The sequence below is a fragment of the Trachypithecus francoisi genome, unplaced genomic scaffold (genome assembly GCF_009764315.1).
Source record: "Trachypithecus francoisi isolate TF-2019V2 unplaced genomic scaffold, Tfra_2.0 Lachesis_group0, whole genome shotgun sequence".
Taxonomy (NCBI): Eukaryota; Metazoa; Chordata; class Mammalia; order Primates; family Cercopithecidae; genus Trachypithecus; species Trachypithecus francoisi.
The window spans coordinates 74,784,739-74,795,664 of NW_022681453.1; positions in this window are offsets into that span (position 1 = coordinate 74,784,739).

Consider the following 10,926-nt stretch of genomic DNA (forward strand, 5'->3'; position numbering starts at 1 on the left):
ACAGGAAAAAAACATTCAAAAAAAGAAAAATTAACTGTAGCGCTTCATTATACTATTATATTATTATTATTATTGTGACATTTTGGAATACTGTGAAGTTTTATCTCTTGCATATACTTTATACGGAAGTATTACGCCTTAAAAATACGAAAATAAATTTTACAAGGTTTCTGTTTTGTGTGGAAGAGTAATTGATGTTGCTAAGAATGATGTTTGTTTTTTGGGGTTTTTGTTGTTTTTTTTTTTAAATGTTACCAGCACTTTTTTTGTAAGTTTCACTTTCCGAGGTATTGTACAAGTTCACACTGTTTGTGAAGTTTGAATATGAAGGAATAATTAAAAAAAAAAAAAAACTCTTCTCTTGGTTTCCTATTGTGTCTTCTTTATACTGTAGTTTCGGTTTTAGGCAGTTCTCCACATTCTTTCGCACGTTGTATTCTTTGTCTAATCTGAGATTATTTATCCAAACTGAGGACTGTACCTACAAGGCCAGAAATATTCTGAGTACATTAGTCCTCTCAATACAAGAAGTAGGAACGACAGACAGGATTGGTGATGTTGAAGTCACTTTGAGGAACTATAGAGCAAATTGGTGTATTATCCTATACATGTTCAAACCTCAAAAATAACAAGGCTTACTTACAGCTCTGATTCACATTTTTTCCTTTTCCACATGAAATTACTGCCTGCCTGCTGTGGAAATAATCCCATATTATAACACTATGCCCACCTATTCTTGTTTCTGCCCACTCTGTTATCCATGAATCGATTACTGAGTCTCCTTTTTAACTCTTGGGTTTCTTAGCTCTATATGCAAAAAAGGAAAGTTCATGGCACAGAACGTGCCCCTCTTTAATGACTTTGGAGACTCATAAAGGACTCCTATTTGACCCATAGATTATTTCTTATAGTGACCCTGGCCATAAGAGCTCTCTGATCTCATCATTCTTACAGAAATTGCTAATATGGTGAAGAAAACTTATATCTTGTTTGTCCTTGGTGAAGTCAACACAAATTAAATTCACAATGTCTTCTGTATTTCAGTCAGCACTGTGCAATGTATGAATAAAAGACAGGAAATTATTTCAGCCATGAGAAGGCTTAAAATCTAACAACTAGACATGAAGAGAGGTTTGTATAAAATCAAGAGCTAGATTGTGCCATTCAGACTCTCAATGCCAAGGGAGTTTCTAAACTAACAGGAAGTTGATAATGGCTAGTGTGAGTCAAGAAACGGTCCAAAGAATAAGCAGTATAGTTCGGGGACTCACAAGAACACTAAGCTTTGAGTTGGAAAAGCTGAACGTGGATAGACATTTCCACCAGTGTGAGGAGCACAAAAATATCCAGGTCTGAGCTTTGGATGGGGAGAGTCTTCAAGAGACCTCTAGACTGAAAGGATGTCAATAAATTCCTGAGATTTCAATATCACCTCTATGAATTTAAATATTTCTTGCAACTCAATCACTGAACTTCTAAGTCAACCTGATTGATATTCTAGAAGCATAAAGAGGAAGAAAATATTTTCATGATACACAATTTGTCCCTATAAGAGTTCTGTGAACCAACACCTTAACAATGCCAGCCAGCTTCACCCAAAGTCTTGGATCTCTCTTTGCACCATCCATACACTCTTGAGTTTTCTTCTGTACCGGTTAAAAACATTGTGGTACAATTTATATACAGGCTGTAATAATTGTAAATGACACATATGCTTCTCATATGGTACTTCACAGTTTACGAAGTTTCTCCTTAATATCCTTCATCTTCACAGTTACACTGTGAATACTGTGATGTAGCTATGATTGCACTAATTTATAAAAACAGAGGTTCAGAAATACGTGTTTTTCCAATAAAAAACAATAAACTAGTGCCTGAGGTCAGGTTTTCTGAAATCCAATAATATTTATACCATACCAGTATTTTCAAACTTGAGTAATGTATATGCCGATATGAAGGAAAAAAATACTTTCACAGACCTCCTCAATGGGAGAGAGTCTGTGATTATTCTTAATATCTAGTAATAAATTTAAAATATGCAAAATTATTTTATTATAGACATTCTTTTTTTTAATTTTTTTTTAATTTTTTTTTATTATACTTTAAGTTCTAGGGTACATGTGCATAACGTTTATATCATGTATAACTCCCCAATGCAATCCCTCCCTCCTCCCCCCCCGATAGGCCCCAGTGTGTGATGTTCCCCTTCCCGAGTCCAAGTGATCTCATTGTTCAGTTCCCACCTATGAGTGAGAACATGCGGTGTTTGGTTTTCTCTTCTTGTGATAGTTTGCTAAGAATGATGGTTTCCAGCTGCATCAGTGTCCCTACAAAGGACGCAAACTCATCCTTTTTGATGGCTGCATAGTATTCCATGGTGTATATGTGCCACATTTTCTTAATCCAGTCTGTCACAGATGGACATTTGGGTTGATTCCAAGTCTTTGCTATTGTGAATAGTGCCGCAATAAACATACGTGTGCATGTGTCTTTGTAGTAGAGTAATTTATAATCCTTTGGGTATATACCCAGTAGTGGGATGGCTGGGTCATATGGTACATCTAGTTCTAGATCCTTGAGGAATCGCCATACTGTTTTCCATAATGGTTGAACTAGTTTACAATCCCACCAACAGTGTAAAAGTGTTCCTATTTCTCCACATCCTCTCCAACATCTATTGTTTCCTGACTTCTTAATGATTGCCATTCTAACTGGTGTGAGATGGTATCTCATTGTGGTTTTGATTTGCATTTCTCTGATGGCGAGTGATGACCAGCATTTTTTCATGTGTCTGTTGGCTGTATGGATGTCTTCTTTTGAGAAATGTCTGTTATCCTTTCCCCACTTTTTGATGGGGTTGTTTGTTTTTTTCTTGTATATTTGTTTGAGTTCTTTGTAGATTCTGGATATTAGCCCTTTGTCAGATGAGTAGGTTGCAAAAATTTTCTCCCATTCTGTAGGTTGCCTGTTCACTCTGATGGTAGTTTCTTTTGCTGTGCAAAAGCTCTTTAGTTTAATTAGATCCCATTTGTCAATTTTGCTTTTGCTGCCGTTGCTTTTGGTGTTTTAGACATGAAGTCCTTGCCCATGCCTATGTCCTGAATGGTACTACCTAGATTTTCTTCTAGGGTTTTTATGGTATTAGGTCTAACATTTAAGTCTCTAATCCATCTTGAATTAATTTTCATATAAGGGGTAAGGAAAGGATCCAGTTTCAGCTTTCTACTTATGGCTAGCCAATATTCCCAGCACCATTTATTAAATAGGGATTCCTTTCCCCATTTCTTGTTTCTCTCAGGTTTGTCAAAGATCAGATGGCTGTAGATGTGTGGTATTATTTCTGAGGACTCTGTTCTGTTCCTTTGGTCTATTTCTCTGTTGTGGTACCAGTACCATGCTGTTTTGGTTACTGTAGTCTTGTAGTATAGTTTGAAGTCAGGTAGCGTGACACCTCCAGCTTTGTCCTTTTGACCTAGGATTGTCTTGGCAATGCGGGCTCTTTTTTGGTTCCATATGAACTTTAAAGCAGTTTTTTCCAATTCTGTGAAGAAACTCATTGGTAGCTTGATGGGGATGGCATTGAATCTATAAATAACCCTGGGCAGTATGGCCATTTTCACGATATTGATTCTTCCTATCCATGAGCGTGGTATGTTCTTCCATTTGTTTGTGTCCTCTTTGATTTCACTGAGCAGTGGTTTGTAGTTCTCCTTGAAGAGGTCCTTTACATCCCTTGTAAGCTGGATTCCTAGGTATTTTATTCTCTTTGAAGCAATTGTGAATGGAAGTTCATTCCTGATTTGGCTCTCTGCTTGTCTGTTACTGGTGTATAAGAATGCTTGGGATTTTTGCACATTAATTTTGTATCCTGAGACTTTGCTGAAGTTGCTTATCAGCTTAAGGAGATTTTGGGCTGAGACCATGGAGTTTTCTAAATATACAATCATGTCATCTGCAAACAGGGACAATTTGACTTCTTCTTTTCCTAACTGGATACCCTTGATTTCTTTCTCTTGCCTGATTGCCCTAGCCAGAACTTCCAACACTATGTTGAATAGGAGTGGTGAGAGAGGGCATCCCTGTCTTGTGCCAGTTTTCAAAGGGAATTTTTCCAGTTTTTGCCCATTCAGTATGATATTAGCTGTGGGTTTGTCGTAAATAGCTCTTATTATTTTGAGGTACGTTCCATCAATACCGAATTTATTGAGCGTTTTTAGCATAAAGGGCTGTTGAATTTTGTCAAAAGCCTTTTCTGCATCTATTGAGATAATCATGTGGTTCTTGTCTTTGGTTCTGTTTATATGCTGGATTACGTTTATTGATTTGCGAATGTTGAACCAGCCTTGCATCCCAGGGATGAAGCCCACTTGATCATGGTGGATAAGCTTTTTGATGTGCTGCTGAATCCGGTTTGCCAGTATTTTATTGAGAATTTTTGCATCGATGTTCATCAGGGATATTGGTCTAAAATTCCCTTTTTTTGTTGTGTCTCTGCCAGGCTTTGGTATCAGGATGATGTTGGCCTCATAAAATGAGTTAGGGAGGATTCCCTCTTTTTCTATTGATTGGAATAGTTTCAGAAGGAATGGTACCAGCTCCTCCTTGTACCTCTGGTAGAATTCAGCTGTGAATCCATCTGGTCCTGGACTTTTTTTGGTGGGTAGGCTATTAATTGTTGCCTCAACTTCAGAGCCTGTTATTGGTCTATTCAGGGATTCAACTTCTTCCTGGTTCAGTCTTGGGAGAGTATAAGTGTCCAGGAAATTATCCATTTCTTCTAGATTTTCTAGTTGATTTGCGTAGAGGCATTTATAGTATTCTCTGATGGTTGTTTGTATTTCTGTGGGGTCGGTGATGATATCCCCTTTATCATTTTTTATTGCGTCTATTTGATTCCTCTCTCTTTTCTTCTTTATTAGTCTTGCTAGCGGTCTGTCAATTTTGTTGATCTTTTCAAAAAACCAACTCCTGGATTCATTGATTTTTTGGAGGGTTTTTTGTGACTCTATCTCTTTCAGTTCTGCTCTGATCTTAGTTATTTCTTGCCTTCTGCTAGCTTTTCAATGTGTTTGCTCTTGCCTCTCTAGTTCTTTTAATTGTGATGTTAAGTGTCAATTTTAGATCTTTCCTGCTTTCTCTTGGGGCATTTAGTGCTATAAATTTCCCTCTACACACTGCTTTAAATGTGTCCCAGAGATTCTGGTATGTTGTATCTTTGTTCTCATTGGTTTCAAAGAACATCTTTATTTCTGCTTTCATTTCGTTATGTACCCAGTAGTCATTCAGGAGCAGGTTGTTCAGTTTCCATGTAGTTGAGCGGTTTTGATTGAGTTTCTTAGTCCTGAGTTCTAGTTTGAGTGCACTGTGGTCTGAGAGACAGTTTGTTATAATTTCTGTTCTTGTACATTTGCTGAGGAGTGCTTTACTTCCAATTATGTGGTCAATTTTGGAATAAGTGCGATGTGGTGCTGAGAAGAATGTATATTCTGTTGATTTGGGGTGGAGAGTTCTATAGATGTCTATTAGGTCCGCTTGGTGCAGAGATGAGTTCAATTCCTGGATATCCTTGTTAACTTTCTGTCTCGTTGATCTGTCTAATGTTGACAGTGGAGTGTTGAAATCTCCCATTATTATTGTATGGGAGTCTAAGTCTCTTTGTAGGTCTCTAAGGACTTGCTTTATGAATCTGGGTGCTCCTGTATTGGGTGCATATATATTTAGGAGAGTTAGCTCTTCCTGTTGAATTGATCCCTTTACCATTATGTAATGGCCTTCTTTGTCTCTTTTGATCTTTGATGGTTTAAAGTCTGTTTTATCAGAGACTAGGATTGCAACCCCTGCTTTTTTTTGTTCTCCATTTGCTTGGTAGATCTTCCTCCATCCCTTTATTTTGAGCCTATGTATGTCTCTGCATGTGAGATGGGTCTCCTGAATACAGCAGACTGATGGGTCTTGACTCTTTATCCAGTTCGCCAGTCTGTGTCTTTTAATTGGAGCATTTAGTCCATTTACATTTAAGGTTAATATTGTTATGTGTGAACTTGATCCTGCCATTATGATATTAACTGGTTATTTTGCTCGTTAGTTGATGCAGTTTCTTCCTAGCCTCGATGGTCTTTACATTTTGGCATGTTTTTGCAATGGCTGGTACCGGTTGTTCCTTTCCATGTTTAGGGCTTCCTTCAGGGTCTCTTGTAAGGCAGGCCTGGTGGTGACAAAATCTCTAAGCATTTGCTTATCTGTAAAGGATTTTATTTCTCCTTCACTGATGAAATTTAGTTTGGCTGGATATAAAATTCTGGGTTTAAAATTCTTTTCTTTAAGAACGTTGAATATTGGCCCCCAGTCTCTTCTGGCTTGTAGAGTTTCTGCCGAGAGATCTGCTGTTAGTCTGATGGGCTTCCCTTTGTGGGTAACCCGACCTTTCTCTCTGGCTGCCCTTAAGATTTTTTCCTTCATTTCAACTTTGGTGAATCTGGCAATTATGTGTCTTGGAGTTGCTCTTCTGGAGGAGTATCTTTGTGGCATTCTCTGTATTTCCTGAATTTGAATGTTGGCCTGCCCTACTAGGTTGGGGAAGTTCTCCTGGATGATATCCTGAAGAGTGTTTTCCAACTTGGTTCCATTTTCCCCCTCACTTTCAGGCACCCCAATCAGACGTAGATTTGGTCTTTTTACATAATCCCATACTTCTTGCAGGCTTTGTTCATTTCTTTTTCTTCTTGTTTCTTTTGGTTTCTCTTCTCGCTTCATTTCATTCATTTGATCCTCAATCGCTGATACTCTTTCTTCCAGTTGATCGAGTCGGTTACTGAAGCTTGTGCATTTGTCACGTATTTCTCGTGTCATGGTTTTCATCTCTGTCATTTCGTTTATGATCTTCTCTGCATTAATTAGTCTAGCTGTCAATTCTTCCACTCTTTTTTCAAGATTTTTAGTTTCTTTGCACTGGGTACGTAATTCCTCCTTTAGCTCTGAGAAGTTTGATGGACTGAAGCCTTCTTCTCTCATCTCATCAAAGTCATTCTCTGACCAGCTTTGATCCGTTGCTGGCGATGGGCTGCGCTCCTTTGCAGGGGGAGATGCGCTCTTATTTTTTGAATTTCCAGCTTTTCTGCCCTGCTTCTTCCCCATCTTTGTGGTTTTATCTGTCTCTGGTCTTTGATGACGGTGACGTACTGATGGGGTTTTGGTGTAGGTGTCCTTCCTGTTTGATAGTTTTCCATCTGACAGTCAGAAGGACTGTCTGTTGGTCTGTTGGAGATTGCTTGAGGTCCACTCCAGACCCTGTTTGCCTGGGTATCAGCAGCAGAGGTTGCCGAAGATAGAATATTGCTGAACAGCGAGTGTACCTGTCTGATTCTTCCTTTGGAAGTTTCCTCTCAGGGATGACTCTACCCTGTGAGGTGTGGGGTGTCAGACTGCCCCTAGTGGGGGATGTCTCCCAGCTAGGCTACTCAGGGGTCAGGGACCCACCTGAGCAGGCAGTCTGTCCGTTCTCGGATCTCAACCTCCACGTTGGGAGATCCACGGCTCTCCCCAAAGCTGTCAGACAGAGTCGTTCGCCTCTGCACCAGCCCCCGCTGCTTTCCCTATTGGACCTCAGCTGTGGGCTGTCCCCAGAGGTGGAGTCTACAGAGACAGGCAGGTTTCCTTGAGCTGCTGTGAGCTCCACCCAGTTCGAGCTTCCCAGCGGCTTTGTTTACCTACTTAAGCCTCAGCAATGGCGGGCGCCCCTCCCCCGGCCTCGCTGCTACCTTGCGGATAGATCACCGCAGACTGCTGTGTTAGCAGTGAGGGAGGCTCCGTGGGCGTGGGACCCTCCCGGCCAGGTGTGGGATATATTCTCCTGGTGTGCCTGTTTCCTTAAAGCGCAGTATTGGGGTGGGAGTTACGCGATTTTCCAGGTGTTATGTGTCTCAGTTCCCCTGGCTAGGAAAACGGATTTCCTTCCCCCTTGCGCTTCCAGGTGAGGCGATGCCTCGCCCTGCTTCAGCTCACGCTGGTCAGGCTGCAGCAGCTGACCAGCACCGATTGTCCGGCACTCCCTAGTGAGATGACCCCAGTACCTCAGTTGAAAATGCAGAAATCACCGGTCTTCTGTGTTGCTCGCGCTGGGAGTTGGAGACTGGAGCTGTTCCTATTCGGCCATCTTGCTCCGCCCCCCCCATAGACATTCTTAAATAGGCTCAAACACAACGACAGGTGAACTCACTATGCTTATACCCCTCGTAGAATTATAAAACTAAAAGTTACTAATTAAATACAAGTAAAACTATAAAATTAATAATGTCTACAATAACAATGAGTGCATAGGATGATGCTTTGCTGAATCTAAGTCGTGGCTCACAGAGTTAAGTGTACTGCACACATCCTTCTGAATACAACATCCCTACACTACAGTGTGCAAAGTAAAGATAATTATCACTTCACTTTCCTATTAGTTCAACTACTGCAAAGTCTTCCACTGCCCCGCCCATCTGGGAGTAAATGAATCATTTATAAATTAAGCTTCTGTGCCTTTAAATAAACTTGATTATAAATACAAACATAGAGGCTAAAACCAATGACAACACTCTAAGAAGGCTATCAATATCCAGATATATTTGACTTCTTTAAAGATTATCATTTCACTTAAAACACACAATGTTTAAATGCTTACAGAGAACGTGTGGACCCCAAGGCTGTATCTGCAACTCTTAGCTTTCCTCGTATCTCAGTTTTTAAGAACATTGATAGATAATTTCGGATACCTTGGTTCCTGCCAGCCAGTTTTGTTGCCTCCATGAAAACTTCTGTGGCATCATTAGCACTGCCTGGTGCACATGCTCCTGGGGCAGAACACAATACTATTAACCCAGCATCTTGCAGCTCACAAAGCAGTCAGCCACATTCCTGCCTCGTCTTCTTAAGAATCTTAGAAAGATAGTATATTACTATTTTACAAATGAGGAAATATTTATAAGTCTTTGCTAGGTTAAGTGGTTTATCCAAAGTCATGAAACTAATTGCAGAGCTCAGCACTTGGACCAAGTTTCTCAATTCCCAGTCCACTACAGTCCATAATTACTTTTTTTTTTAATCTCTGTGAAGTCCATCAGAGTTTTAGTCCGAGAGAAGGTGCTCTTAACAGCCTACACGAAGTCAGAATGAATATAGTCCAAGGTAAGTCCTGTGATTAAAGTCTATTTCTACGTAATCCCTATGAGTCGTAAACTTCCTGACAGTTTTGGCCCTATTTTAAGTGAACTGGGCCACTTAGCTACCTCCATTTTTTTTTTTTTTTTTTTTTTTTGAGACGGAGTCTCGCTCTGTCACCCAGACTGCAGTGCAGTGGTGCAATCTCGGCTCACTGCAAGCTCTGCCTCCCGGGTTCACGCCATTCCCCTGCCTCAGCCTCCCGAGTAGCTGGGACTACAGGTGCCTGCCACCACTCCCGGCTAATTTTTTGTGTTCTTAGTAGAGACGGGTTTCACTGTGTTAGCCAGGATGGTCTCGATCTCCTGACCTCATGATCCGCCCGCCTCGGCCTCCCAAAGTGCTGGGATTACAGGTGTGAGCCACTGCGCCCGGCCACCTCCGAGTTTTTTTATGGGAAAAACCTGAAATAAATAAATGTATAGCCTGTTTTGACCTCATGGTTTGTCTTGATCAGAGGATGGATACAGGAGAATAGAAGAGAACCTTCAAGTTTCTTCCTGGTGGTAGCCATTTCAAATGCATAACAACTGGAGAGCCATCCAATGTCCTATAAACACAGCTCTCTGTGTTTTCTCTATATGCAAGGCAGTTACTAGAATTGTGATGTCCAGTATACTAGCTACTAGTCACATGTTGCTATTTACGTTTAAATGTGTTAATTAAAATAAAATACAATTTAAAATTCAGTTTCTTTGTCACATTAGCCAAATTTCAAGTGCTCAACAGCCACATGCAGCTAGTGGCTACCTCACCGGATGGGACAGACAGAGAGCATTTCCATAATTGCAGAAAGTTCTATTGGATAGCATTGTCCTACGCTACCTTATGCAAATAAATTATCTCAAACATTGAGTATACCGTTGTGACTTCCAGAAAGCTCAGGCTCTTTTCACACAAAAAGCTCCTCTGTACCTCTTGACAGGTGTGACTTGGAGTGGGTGTGGGAAACTACCAGTTACAGCCATGAAGCAGCACCTGAAAGAATCAAGAGACTAAACAAAACTCACACCCCACAAATAACAGCCACAGCCACACTGCCCATTGCCCCCTCTCTGTGGGGTATGGTGTGCCCACCAGAATGCTGTCGTTGGTGGACAGCACACCCAGCCTTCCTGCCTGTCCAGCTCAGCACTGATGGCATCTGAATGAACCTGAGTGTATGACGACTCACTTCCAGGACTCACAGGGGTGAGAAGGGAAAAAACATGACAAAAACTGCATAGTGAGGTCCTGTTCACTCATGAAGACCATCTGTCTCAAAGCTCCATGACTCAAAGTTTCTCACATTTTTTTAGTATAATTCTCAGGATTATGGATCAGACTTGTATGCCCAGGCTCAGAATGTGGTCAGGGAATCAGTAATGTATTCCTCCTTGAATGCTCATTCATAGATTTGTCTATTCGCTCCTCCTGTTAGGGAATCCACGAGGGGACCCCAGAAAAGCCTGGCATCGCTTCCTGTCAGCACTGAGTGTTCCCCTTCCTCAATCTTCTCTGTGATGCTTCCCTACATATTTCCCAAAAGACATCATAAGCAGGAAAATCTTCCTCAAACACTATTTGGAATGAAAGAAAAAGAAATGGAGACCAATAGACGTAGATAGACACCCTCCCTGGGTATCAGCTTGGCTTGGGTTTAGCTACTAGAGCGGCACAGTCCCATAGAAATGTGAGAGCCACATATGCAATTTTAGACTCTCCAGTAGCCACGTTAAAAAGATAAAA